Source organism: Haliotis rubra, unplaced genomic scaffold (assembly GCF_003918875.1).
Source record: "Haliotis rubra isolate DU_JTF1 unplaced genomic scaffold, ASM391887v1 Scf58, whole genome shotgun sequence".
Taxonomy (NCBI): domain Eukaryota; kingdom Metazoa; phylum Mollusca; class Gastropoda; order Lepetellida; family Haliotidae; genus Haliotis; species Haliotis rubra.
Window position 1 is genome coordinate 664,952 of NW_025767279.1, and position 14,507 is coordinate 679,458.

At 40.9% G+C, this 14,507-nt stretch overlaps 1 protein-coding gene across 1 annotated transcript in view; it reads left to right on the forward strand.

Moving 5' to 3' along the window:
• Positions 1–7,271: 7,271 nt before the first annotated feature.
• The window catches only part of LOC124254735 (atrial natriuretic peptide receptor 1-like), a 733,848-nt gene continuing 726,612 nt past the window's right edge, over positions 7,272–14,507 (forward strand). Inside the window, exon 1 of the mRNA XM_046688579.1 lies at positions 7,272–7,347. The gene's annotated coding sequence lies outside the window, so the exon portion shown is untranslated. The remainder of the gene's footprint in view (positions 7,348–14,507) is intronic.

The following is a 14,507-nucleotide window of genomic DNA, read 5'->3' on the forward strand; positions in this document are numbered from 1 at the left end:
CAAACTTTTCTAGCGGCAGAGCCTCGTATTGAGATTTCCACGATTTCCCGCCCGCCTTTCACAAAAGCCTCCTAACTTTAGGAGGTCGTAGCCCATACGACCTTGTTAACGACCCTCTTCCGACCTCCTTTACGACCGTTTCACAAAGACGTCATATCCATGTCGTACGACGCGGTCCTAAATCCATGTCGTACATTGTATAAGAGGTACTTTGTTGCATAGCAACGAATAAAGCGAGACCGAACGGGCACCCGCTTAACTTGTTATTCCCAAAGTATTTCAAAATAGAAATACAGTTTGAATAACAATGCAAATGTTATGTCTTTAATTCAATGTACAGGTTATCTTACCGTAAAAAAATATCAATAAATGAATTATTTCGGATTCTCTCACTAAATTCCATTAAAAATTACAAGATAAAATTGTATAAATCATTTCCATTAATATTATCAGTTTTACTGATAAGGTTTGAATTAAATCGCTGTCCATTAAGTTGTTCATATGAAACTGCAATATTAGTCCCAATGTATTGAATATTGCACACGATAGGACCTAAAGTACATGTTGCAGTTATGGCTACGCTTGATCTACTAACACTTGTGTAAAGGTTTAAAATATGGTGTGATACTCTAAATGTGTCAATTTCTTTTGTAACTTTTATTCAAACAATCAAAAGCTTTCAAAGAATAAAAACGTATACCCTATATCCACGTATGATATGATATTGAACAAGGCTAAATGTAGGTACTGAAATTGGTTTCATGAAAAAAAATATCTGAATGATACGCAAAATATACATCATAGTACTGAAAGTGTAATCAGAAGGATAGGACGATTGTGTTTACTTTTTTTTCATCCGACCTTCACCTCAAAGATATTGCCTAATATGTAGTACTACAACAATGTTGACGTGTGACATCACAACCGATGAAACCGCCTCCGTGGTGTAGTGGTTAGAGCGTCCGCCCGGAGAGCGGAAGGTCGCGGGTTCGATCCCCGACCGCGTCATACCAAAAGACGTTAAAATATGGTACTTGTTGGTCTCTGGCTGGCGCTCGGCATTAATGGGTACAACAAGGACTGGTCGGCTCGGAGTCAGTATAATGTGTCTGAGTGGGGTATTCATGCTTCACTGCGGCATGGTATCTCAGTGGGCTAGCACTATAAAACCAGCTTAAGTCTGGGCTAGTACAAGCAGCCGCACATACACATACACACGCATGCACGTCGTCATATGAGCGAAATATTCTCAAGCACGACGTAAAACCCAGTTTCACCTCACCTCACCTCACAACCGATGACCGATTTCTTACAAAATGGCGGCTTCGCTGAGAAGGGTACACAGGATTTTGCGAGGACTCTTCCCTTGATTCAGGGATCGTTTGTACATAAATATGAAATGTAAGTAATCAGAGTGACTCTGACTATCTGTGTATTGTTATATGTTTTCTTTGTAAGTAAGAGAAGAAGTCAGAAATGCTGATAATTACTGTTGTCGTTCTGCGTGATTTTGCGTCTGTTATGGCGTCACGATGCACGGAAACTTTGACAATTTCTTATGAAGTATCAAATCATTGCATTGTATCTATTTTTATTTTCCTCTTTCTTGCTATGATACTTTCAATACATATTCTAAAGGTATTGAGCCATTGCAAGCAATGAATAGCCGGCTGCTACGCAGTATAAATCGGAATTTTTCTTTGTTTACATTTCAAGCTACAGTAGCGCAGTCTTCCAAGTACAGCGTTTGTTTTCACACCTTATATCCAGTTGGTATTGGTAACAAAGACCAACTGTGATTTGATTTTAAAATGTATGGGGAATTCAGTGATGCATTTGTCGCAGCTGACTATGAAATATACGTGATGTAATAGGCGTCTCAATACCGGCCTTTGCGAGACGTGATTTTGTAAACACTATCCAATATGGCGGAAAGCGCACTTCGGCGTTCGTGTAAGTATATTTTCGAAAACATCCAAACCGATTCTAGGTTCATCGGCAGCGTTTCAGATTATCATTAGTGATATCATGAAAAACTGATTTCAGTGATCATTAATATGTTATTTTGAAATTCAGTACTCCCAGTAATTATCCGATTTTCACATTTGAAAACATACTGTCTACACTGTACAGCAAATAATGTTGTGAATCGTGATTTCGTATTGTGTATGAAATGGCGACATTTACGATGAAGCCTATTTTGAAAAGTTATTTAAGCACTTTAGTTTTGTCTGAGATTTTAGTGGATGGTATCAAGAAACAGGGAATTTCCCGCAGAATACAAAACTGTGAAGTATATTTGTGTGCGTGACATATTTAGAATTTTATTGGACCTCAACGTGAGGGTTGAAGAGGAAGGACATATGTCCCTGTGGCACCCAAGGGGTTTTAATCAAGTCCAGATACACGGCCAGAGCACTAGCGGTGTAACGGAGTATTCTTGACACACTAGCTCGGGATACTCCATGGAGATCCCCGATTTCACTGAAGAAAACCCCTTTTGCAAAATACCTCTGTGTACACAACACTTGAAGGGAGGTCGGAATAGCATGTGAACGCCTTGTAGGTTTGTTCAGTTGGGGCTCTAACTTTCTGCACAGTTAGAAAACAACATGAGTGTCGAGCACGTTCGACCTGTCTCAAAATTTCTCAGGACTTCTTTGTTAGCGCGTTTTAATCACTTGCAGTGCCATAATCGTTGACGCCATCTTTGTAGTGTTTACCACCTCCTAAAGCATTTACGACAGGTCAATCGTGGTCCTAAATTTTGGGCTGTTTACGGCACAGTGTAAATATACGAGGTCTTTGTGAAACAGGGTAAAAAAGTAAGAGGTGGTCCACGACCTGCTTTACGAGGTCGTACCGGTAAGAGGGCTTTGTGAAACGGGCCCCAGATTTCCGTTTGTCAGAGCACGCTGTACGACAGAGCACGCTGCACGACGTGTTTGCAAGGATTAGAAGGAGCGTAGTGTTGCAATATACAAGTGGTTAGATGTATCAAATAATACTGATTAATATTTATTTATCCAGTTAAATGAATTGGTCCCAAAATTCTGGTCTGGTTATTGTACTAAGTTGCGCAATAGGACGGAACCCAGTCGGCAGGAAATGAGATTGTTGTGTAATCAATGTTTTGACTTCGCACTGTTAAACCATTATTTTGTTAGGAATAGTAATTTACAAAAAGATACTTACACTTGCGCATGCAAGTCGTGAAATAAATGCGCTATTTAACGATGACATTAAACCAATGTTTCCTCACTCGTTAGCTTGATCAAAATATGTCTGCTCCAAAGGCATATGACGCTCTTTTAAATGGTGAAGTACATCGTGCTTCCACTGGTGGATTAATATCTCGAATTTTTACTGTGAGTAACTCGCGATCAGGAATACATGTCCCGATATTTTTCATCAAATCAGCTGGCGACAATGTTTCGATTTTATCGGTACTACAATCCAAAATTCGATGTCGTACCTTTAAAACATTTGTTAGATGAGCCTCAATAGAGAGACAATTAATAGTCTCAAAGTCCGAAACAAGAGTACAATCGTAGAAATGGAATGTCGCCATCAGCAATCAGTGCTCTCACCCGTGGCAGTACGATCACGCAAATGTAGTACACGGATGTACCGATCTTGGGCTACAGTGGTGACTTGAGGTCTGCCTGTACGGGGACGGTCATTTGTTATACCTGTTTGGTTGTTACGAGCTGCAAGCCGTGACATCGTGCTCAGACTAACATTCAGACGCCTGACAACAGGAGATTGGTAATCTCCAGCGTGCATTCTTGCAATGGCGATGTTCCGTGTGGCAGCGTCAAGACTTGGCGTAGTGAAATTTGAAAACTCCTTCAAAACTTATGCCAATTTCCGAAAGTAATCTGGATTTTTATAGCCAGACAGGACATGCTCTTTGCTGCAGAAATTACAAGTGGAAGGTGATTTGTGGCGATGCCTTTTTAATCCTTGTAAGAAATCTCATCAAAATCAACATTTTCGGCTAGATTCGAGTCTTTATTTGTGCAGATGTGTAAAATCATGTTATCAACACTTTCGTTACATATTTTGACGATTGTTTGAACACAATAGGTAATAAATATATTTGTTAAAATACCAAACGCCAATGCGTTTCTTTTTTGGGATAGTATATTATGCATTTAGCCTGTAAATTAAAGAAAATACATTGTAGGAGGGATTTTGTCAAAATAAATACATCATTATCATACCAACTCCCCGTACGTATACCATATTTATTTCCTGCAACTCCCAGTACAGTACCCGTGCAACAACCATTAAGGCGTACAGTCGATATTTTGCCATATTTCTCGCTAAATGTACAGAAATAAGCACTAAAACACTTCACACTGTGTGGTCATCACTTGTGTAATATCAGGAGTAAAACAAGCTTTTTCGCGATCTCTACGCCAGCTTCAGTCGGGGAGCCGCTTGAAATAGACATTTATGACAAGAATAGAACTATTATCACCATAATCTGATTCCAAATATGTGGAGAAAGACGTTATATTGTCATATTCAAAATGTTGCATTTGTTAAAGGTGGGTAATACCTTAAACTAACCGTGAACGTGAAGCCTGGGTTGTCCCTGAGAACTGTACAGTGGAAAATGGGTTGTTGCAGAGGTTCAGCATCCGGTTTAATGTACAGTCCAATACCCCATGTGAAGTTACTTACAGAGTGAGTTGTGAGTTTCAGGGTGTCTGCTTGACAACGTAACTTGTCTCCTCCGACGTTCGCGCGTTGGGTTATACTTTGGGCCTTTCGAGCGAAATCATAGCTAGGCATTGCTTGGATGTCATGGGTTGTATTGCTACTGGGTCATCAGGTCGAAACGTAGTGTCTCTAGGAAGCATTTTAAGGACAAGTGTGATCTTGTACTGACCTACTTCTCGTGCTAGTGAGCTAAACCTATAGGCGACTGTGTAAAATTTGGCACTCCTTATTTCTAGCAATCCGGGAATAATCATTTTCCGGGGATTGCCTAGTTTCGGTCAAGTACCTATTTAATTATGGTTATTATACTCATGCCAATAATGGTTGTCACACACACACACACACACACACACACCCTCCCACCCCCCCACCAATTAAAAAAATTGAAGGGGGTAACAACCATTATTGGCATGAGTATACTATAGAGTCCAGTTACTCGTCTGGTCAAGAACTCGCATTTTTTCGGAAGTCTAGAAACTCTTTGTTTTGTCCTAGCGACTTTCCTGTAAGATAATGCATATTCGTCTGATCACTTTGCATACTAGTTCATGAATTGTTAAACAGCGATCCTTATCAGTGTTGGTAGTGGTTAAAAATACCCCTTGGAATGCTTTAGTTTCTTTAATTAGGTTTAGCTGTTGATGATAAGAATGAGCTTTTACTGTGTCTTCTCGCGTTACTTTATTCTTATTCAGTGACACCCTGGTCTCAGAAACACACTGCAGTGTGAGGGAGTAACGATACATCCCCTCTGGGAACAATGACACACAATCAACAAAGTCATCATACCTGACCACCCAATTCACTTGATTGTATCCTAAGACCTGCATATGCTGCTGCCGACACTTTCGGAATCCCAACGAAGTTCCTGTAGGGCACAGGCGGAAGGCGGATCTTGAGGAGTTGTGCAGGGGTGCGCACCCCCTACCCCCCTTTTCTCCTGAAAGTGTATTAAATGACCATTGAAATTCTTGTGAAAATGAAGTGTGCACACCCCTTTTCTCAATTGTGTGCACACACACACACCCCCCCCCCTCCCCTTTCTCAACCCCTGTAGAGACGGGGAGGATTAATTTTTAAACGTTATCAATTCACACTCCCCCCAGTCCTTTACGTCAGTTTTACCTCAAGTCGTGTTCAGTGATTTCTTATTAAGCGTATGAAAAATCATTTGATAGAAATATATTTCAGATGTCACGAACCGCCGGATCACCAATGATGGTTATGTTCTTGCAGCTTGACATGTTAGCAAGCTATCAACTTAACGACTTCGCAATGTCTTTAATTCTGCAAAATAACAATTTGGTGAACCTGCAGCCTGATTTTTAAACTGGAGTTTGAAACATGCAGAAATCAAATGACCTGGCTTCTTACAATATGCACAAACAGGATCAAAACCATTGGAAGTCTTAGGCTTAGACTGAATAGAGTGTGTATTTGAACCTGTTTTAGCACCACTGTAACCTGCATGTCCTGAAGCCCACCCGTGGAAAAGCCCTTTTGGCCAGAATACTTGATACTACCTGAAGACCTAAGAGACTCTTGTGAGTCAAACAATAACCATCTGCCAACATCGCTGCCTCATGTAAATCATCAACCTTGTGTTCATCCAAATAAGTCTTGAGTTTTGAATGAACACTGCTTGAAATCCTCCATCAAAACTAACTGTCTCAAACCATCAAAATCTGTGACTTCCTTAGACCCACACCACCTATCGAACAAAGTTTCCTTTTCTCTAGCAAATTCTAACAGCAATATCACGGCGAGGGGCACCGGAAATGGGCTTCACACATTGCACCCATGTGGGGAATCGAACCCGCGCCTTAGGCGTGACGAGCCACCGCCTTAACCACTCGGCTACCCCAACGACCCACGTCCAGTTAACTCACAACTAAGTATAGCGTATCTTACGCGCCGAGAAGACAGTGGAATCTCCTTGTCCTGACCGAGAAAACCTCGCACGACCGGAGCAGAACAGGATAGTGGTAATTCATTTTCGTAACATTAAAGCTGGAATATTGCCATTATATTCTGAAGCGTTCCAGATTTCGCGATAAGTCTGCATAAAGGATTAGTCGGAGTTCATGTGACAAGGCAGGCTATCAAAAGCAATATATTTCAAGATATTGAGACAGTAGTATTTATTCTTCGTCAACTTAAACGCAATAACACTGACTTTTACAGAGCGGGTCTCTTTAACTTGGTCAGAAATATAATTTTCTAGTCAGTTGTCTAATTTCATGGTTGTTGTACTTACGGTTATTGATGATAAACGGACTGCCCGTGCAGGATAGTGACAACCCTGTATTTTAACGCCATGCAGCGGTTACCTCCCTTTGATTTGTTCATCGTAAGGGGCGTTTTGCTGGAGGTTTTCGAGTCGTGAAACTGATCGCCGTTTGTTGTTATCGAGTTCCGGTAAGAGTGTCAAAGCAAGATTTGTTGGCAGTGTAATAACTGGCGAATTAGTGGACAATTAGTCACGTCGAATTACACTTGTCGTGTTTTGGCAGCGACAAAGACTTATTACTGATAATATAAGACTTGACGGTGCTTGTTGGAAAGCCGCGATGGATTACCTTGAATGACTGTGACGAAAGCTGTTCTTGAGATTAGGTAAGTGCAAATGCTAATTATCTTTTTTCAGGATTGAACTGTATTTTGTAACCCTGCATTTACCTTTATGGTATTTAAACAAAACACAGATAAGTTATTTTAGAAGAAAATGTTGTCACCGGTTTATGGATACTCTGCAACAGACATCTGGGTTATGACTCGATCAGTACAGAAAATGACATTACTTGTTTGAAGAAAGTTTAAGAAATCTTTCTGTGTGAAATAATAGTAAAATAATCTATGATGGATGTAAAGGATATTTTATGTCATGATAAATATTAAACAGCAAACTTGAAGCAATGTTATACTTTTTAATATATCTCATAAACAAACACTACTTACCATTTTAACACTTTCTATCCACCATTTGTGGATAAAGCCTACCTTAATGCGTACTTTTACGAATGAACTGTGTTGTTTTCATACACTCTTTCTATTCTGATGTCATCTTTAGGTAAGAAACATGAGCAACATGAGAAACATGCCATCTGACAATTAGCTCATAACAACGGTCTCTTGTGACGTTCATCGCGCACGTGAAATCCAATCCTTTCATGCGTATGTCAAAGTTGCTTCGGTGCGTTCGATTTGATCTTGCTTTTTCCCAAACAGTGCTTCTCATGCGATTTTAAATAATCACATTATCACATATATATTTCAATAAAACACAAGCTGCCATAGTTGACGGACAGGAGTGACAGTAGCTATAAAGACATTTGTGCTAAAGGACTCACAATGTCAACACTACTTATTCAAGTAAATATCGTACAATGCGACAGGCGATGTCATTATGTTCCACGATCAAAGAAGTCATACCCCTTATATCTTCAGTTCTGTTTCAATTAATATCAGCTGTCGAATAAAATAGCCGTACTGAGGATTTTATTCCCTTCTTGTGAGAGTCACTTTAGATGCACTCTGTTTTATTCACAATTAATTGTTCTGCCAATGATTGGATGGTATTGATCACGTGGTCAAGACAATACGGCCATCTGTTGCAGTGTTGTCAATTTCCACTTGCTTCTTGTTAATTACACTTTTGAATGGGTATCCTTTATCAGTAGCATCCAATTGATTTCAATGGTAATAGTGCCGATTTCCTTGAGGAAATGTGGGTATTTCTTGCAGTGTAAAGTTCTTCGTGTAGGAGCAGGAACAACAAAAGTTCATTCACTTCTCAACAATTCCTCATTTGGAACTTAAACCAGTATCGGGCACATTTCCTGTCTCTTTCCAAACTACAATTCCGATGATGCATACCTCGTGCATGTTAATTTTAAAATCATCATCCTTTTTTTATAAATTCAATTTAAAAAGTTGAAAACTACACGTCCTTATCTTGAGTGCACTTGCGCAAGAGACATAAGTCGTTATTTTCGATAGCTTCCTCTGACCACCGAGATGGAAATACCGTGATTTCCCATGTTATGCTTTTAAAAAGCCCCCAGATTACATTAACTTCGCTCCACAGAACGTTCTTTCATGAATTTCCGGCACATTGTGCGCAATTTATGATGCTGGCTTCTGTTGCAGCATCGCCAACTTTCAGTGTTCAAACTTTTCAACACCCTTCAGTGATGACTGTGGTCGACTGTCTCACAGTCCCCGATCCATATTATTGTCCTTTCGCCCAGCACTAATGCAAACGCTCCACATGAAGCAAGTCTAGATATCATCCAGTCATCCATCTCTCTGGGGATCCGTCACACATCTAGTTGTTAGAGAGTCAGAAAGATATAGAGTAACTGCACAATTGCTGATTAGGCGTTCTCACCCACTCACTCACCCACTCACTCACAGTTATATACTTTCAGAGATGAAGAGTTAGTCTAATAGCAGTGTGTAAACTCCATTTCCGGTTTTCCCCGCCTTGGTATAACTTGAATATTGCTGAAAGCAACATGAAAAACAACACTCGTCTGTCTCTCGTAGAGGTCAGATAACAGTGGATGCATATGATACATATTGTAGAACTTCATCCACGTGTTTGATACGCTTATTGTGCAGTGATGGTAGTAGTTATGTGTCACCATCATGTGACATGTTACGTTTTCAGGGTGTGGGAAATGTTCATTCCGTGGTCGGATGGGGAGGCTGGAGAAAGCAGATTATGCATCCTGTTTTTTTAACAGACACTCCTGATATGTATCGTGACTTGAGTCTCATTCTGTCTCTTACCTTTTCTGTCGTTTTGTATGGATGTATTCACTTCTCACTTGCAAATGTAAATCGCAAAGAGGAAAGAATTCCGACTACGACAATTGCAGCTACTGCTTGAGCTGATTCATACCAGTGTTATCTAGTTTAGGCTGAAAGCCCAGTTCAGCTTCATGTACAACAAAAGACATGTGCCAAGTTTAAGCGACAGCGTAACACATTGTGATACAAATGGAAATACGTTTCTTTCATTGCCAACGTATTTCACAGTGGTACTTAAGCCTCAACTCTTTTCATCGCATTGTCTTTTCTGCGTCCTTATATTTTCATCTTATACTCATATCAGCATATACGTTTATGAATTGCACATCACTTGCGGGGTAGCCAAGAGGTTAAAGTGTTTACAAGTCTCGCGGAAGACTCGAGTTCGATCCCACAAGTGGATACCGTGTATGAAGAAGACCAGTTCTGGTGTTCCCCGCCGTCATATTCTTGGAATGTTCCTCAACGCGGCGACTACTCACAGCTGAATGATGATATTCATACCGTAAATCTGTACGGGAAGCAAGTTCCGCGGTGTACAATGCTTGTCGCCTGAATGGGGATCGGTTGGTAGGCCCGATATAATTCGAAATGCGAAAACACCGCAATAGCTTATTAAGGAGACTTGGCTATATGATCTTAACTATAGTTATGCAAATTGCCTCTTTAACAAAATATTTGAATATCGTGCTCAGTCGTAATTTTGCGCCGTGTGATTTAAATGCCAGTAAGGCCAGCTTGGTTGAATTTATTCTTAATTACTTTGTTTTCAGACGCCCACCTGCGACCATATTCTGTAGGTGTTCTTACTTTATTTAACATTACAACGAATGTTGTCTTGCTCCTGAGAGAAGGCTCTGTGGTTTAAACGCAGTAAATTGCCCCAGACACTGCATATGTCCTGACTTTCGACGCCACAACTCAACATGAAGACCAGGATGCTTGGCGCCGCTGATTCCACACCATCATCTTGTCCTGTCTGTACTCACCACCAGCAGTGGCACCAATATGTTGTCATGGCATGTTTCATGAAACCTCGCATTTTTCCGTCAGAATTCGGGGCCAGAAATTCTTATAATCGAATGTCCATTTCACGCAATATTTTGTAGTCAACTGTGAAACATCCCTCACAATTAAAGCTGTTATTTTGTGAGCGTGGGACATAACGTCTTATTTTGTTGTCAAACCGTGAGAACCAAGTCGTTTTTTGAAAAGAAATATGTATAGTTGTCCTGCATAAAAACGCACAAAGCTGGCACAGTGAGATTTATGAATACATGCACCATAATTATTCTTGTAATGAAGACCAGGATAGTCCATGGTGTCCGTGATATGTATTCGTTCACTGACATAGCTGTGTTGATATGTGTCCTGGGACCAGTAATACTGCATAACACGTGATCAAACGACATTGTTGTCTGTGATCGTCTTGACCTTAACATGACCTTGCAGTCTAGCGGGGAGAAGTTATTAATCATGATTGTTTGTCCGAATGGAGTAAATATTGATGTGTTGGCACTTGGTGCGTGGCATGTAAATATTACACAGGAGGGTTGTTTTAAAGAAGTGATGTCGATATGTCGGGTCCCGACTGATTCAGAAGCTAATCTACACATGAGTCATACACTTTAGGGAGCATCCATATCCATTAATTTCTATTGGAGGGACTGGGAGGAGGGTGATTTATTAAACGAATAGAAATATTCAGAAATATATCCAGAAGGAGTACTTTGTGTGGTGGAAACAAGCCGAACGTTTGTTTAATGCGTGAGTGAGTTAAGTTTTACGCCGCACTCAGCAATATTCCAGCTAAATGGCGGCGGTCTGTAAATAAACGAGTCTGGACCAGACAATCCATTGATGAACACCATGAGCATCGATCTACGCAAACGGGATATGATGACATGTGTCAACCAAGTCAGCGATTCTGACCACTCGATCCCGTTAGTCGCCTCTTACGACAAGCATGGGTTACTGAAGACAAATTCTAGCCTAGATCTTCAAGGATCGTTTTGTTGAAAGCTAAACAGGTTAGATTGTTACAGATGGTTCTAACACGGTCCTAACTAACCCACCCCAGCAATATTAATTAAACAGATGTTCCCTCACAATAACAGAGCACAGCGAAACCGTTAGGAACGTTTTCCACAGAGAGTTCATTTAGGCTTTTGGGGGTGTATATTAGTATTTGTTGCTCTTGACTTGGTTGATCGTAATATGATCAGGTTGTTTTCGTAAGATTGTAAGATGTACAAGAATGTGTTCAATTTTAGTTTCTGTCGTACATTTCGTTGGAAGATGAGGATGCCTTTTTTTGTCGAATAGAAACTTCATGTGAACGAATAGAATTGCTTTATAAATTGTTCTGAAAGTGAACAGATCACAATTCTGTGCAACACAATTTTCGGTTGGCACTGCTTTCCAAAACACTTATCGCGATATGGCTAGAATACTGCTGTTGTGACTTCAAAGTGTAACTCACTCACTCACTCACTCATCATGGCGTTTAATCTTACATTTGGTCAAAAGTGAATTACTTCAGGGCCACAGAATCCCCGATATTGGTTATCCGCTGCAGCAGAACCCCGCACTACGACAAAGGCGGACTATGAACATTGCATAAATAGATTCCTAAACATCAGTCAAGAAAGATATCATGTAATCTCGGAAAGCCCGAGATCCCGCGAAGTGGTTCAGGACTTAGACGCCTACCACCTTTGTGAAATCCAAGAGCACAGAACTTGTGCTGACAAATCCAGGGACATAATTACACAACTACACAAAACGGGCAATGTGGAAACAGTCGTTTGAGTGTACCGGCTTCATGAGTTAGCGCTGGAGTAATTACATATACATAGAGACGGAGCCAAGTCTTCCCACACACGCTGGAAAACTTGTACTCAGTTTCTTTGGCTAAAGGGGCGGTGGGATAGCCTTGTGGTTAAAGCGTTGGCTTGTCACGTCAAAGACCCGGGTTCGATTTCCCACAAGGGTAGAAAGTGTGCAGCCCATTTCTGGTGTCCCTCGACGTGATATCGCTGGAATATCGCTAAAAGCGACGTAAACCATACTCACTCACTCACTCACTCACTCACTCACTCACTCACTCACTCACTCACTCACTCACTCACTCACTCACTCACTCACTCACTCACTCACTCACTCACTCACTCACTCACTCACTCACTCACTCACTCACTCACTCACTCGCTAGCTAAGTGTGGGTTTGTCATTGTCCAATCATTCGATCGTTTGTGATATGTTTTTAGACATGAAATGGTTGTTGGTGGATGAAGTGTCATACAGATACAACTGCATGGGTACAAATGACAGTACACCGTCTCCACGACACGTTAATCCGGACACCTGTTAATCAGAACTCTTTCAGTGGAAACGCTGTTTTGCGGATTATCGGGTCCAACTAATCCTACTCCTTCTCCTCTTGCTACAACTATTACTACTGCTACCACCTCTCATCGGGTGGTCAAAGTTGTTGTGAAGCAATTCTCTGTTAGCAGTCACTGGATTGACTACTGAAGACACACAGAGGTACAGTTAAGCTGGATATCTGCGTACATTACTCAAATATTTATATGAAAACTCAATTCCTATTAAGTCTATTGCGTACAAGTACGCTTGAATTTTTGTAAATACTCAATAAATGTGATCTTACATGCGTACACACAAAAATGTCAAATCTTAGTTTGCGTACCGGGGATTAGATAAAATAACTGAGGTATACTGAGAGGTTCTATTTCAGGAAATGAACTTCACAACTTGCAGTTTCTCATACTACAGATACAATATCAATAACAAACACTAACATTTAAACTTTATTATATCTTTAAAATTAATGGAAAAGGCCAAAATACCCAATTTAGTTTGAGTGAGGTGAGTACAATTTATTTGGTTACTGAATGGAAAATTAGGATACCCAAATGAGATGAACACAAGCGAGTACATAACTCTATGACCAATGAAGTTATCTGTAGCTCTGACACACTGCGTTCAGATCGCCGCCATACAGCTTGACCATTTGTGTGGCTGCGGGATTATACAACACTCACTCACTCACCGACCCACTCACTCACCCACCCACCCACTCACTCACTCACTCACTCACTCACTCACTCACTCACTCACTCACTCACTCACTCACTCACTCACTCGTGTTATAACAGAGCAACTGAAGTTTTATGAAATTCACTTCTTTTCACATGAATACGTGTTTCCATTCCTGAATGCATCGCTTATCTCCTTTCTTTTCGACCGCCTTCGTGGCGTTGTGGTTAGAGCGTCCGCCCGGAGAGCGGAAGACCGCGAGTTCGATCCCCGGCCGCGTCATATCAAAAGACGTTAAAAATATGGTACTTGTTGGTCCCTGCCTGGCGCTCGGCATTAATGGGTACAACAAGGACCGGTCGGCTCGGAGTCTGTATAATGTGTCTGAGTGGGGTATTCATGCTTATCTGCGGCATGGTATCTCAGTGAGCTAGCACTAAAAAGAACAGCTTAAGTCTGGGCTAGTACAAGCAGCCACACATACACACGCATGCACGTCATCATATGAGCGAAATATTTATAAGTACGACGTTAAACCCCATTTCACCTCACCTTACCTTTCTTTTCGCCACAAGGACAAACATTATTAGTTATTATTATTATTAATATTATTATATGCTATTTATATAGCGCACATATCCACGCAACTAGTGCATTCTCAAGGTGCTGGTATTTTTTCCCTCGATCATTGGATGTCAATCTCAACGGCACATCGTATTATCAATCTCAACTCCCTGGGGAGTTTGCAACTCTTGCAGCCACTAGGCGCACCGAATTATTGCGGCTTTCCCATCCTTACGAGGTACCCATTCACAGCTGGTTGGACTGGGACACGTAGTCACACTACTTTGTCCAAGTTTACTGCACGTTGCTGTAACCTCAACTAGGTGTATGCACGT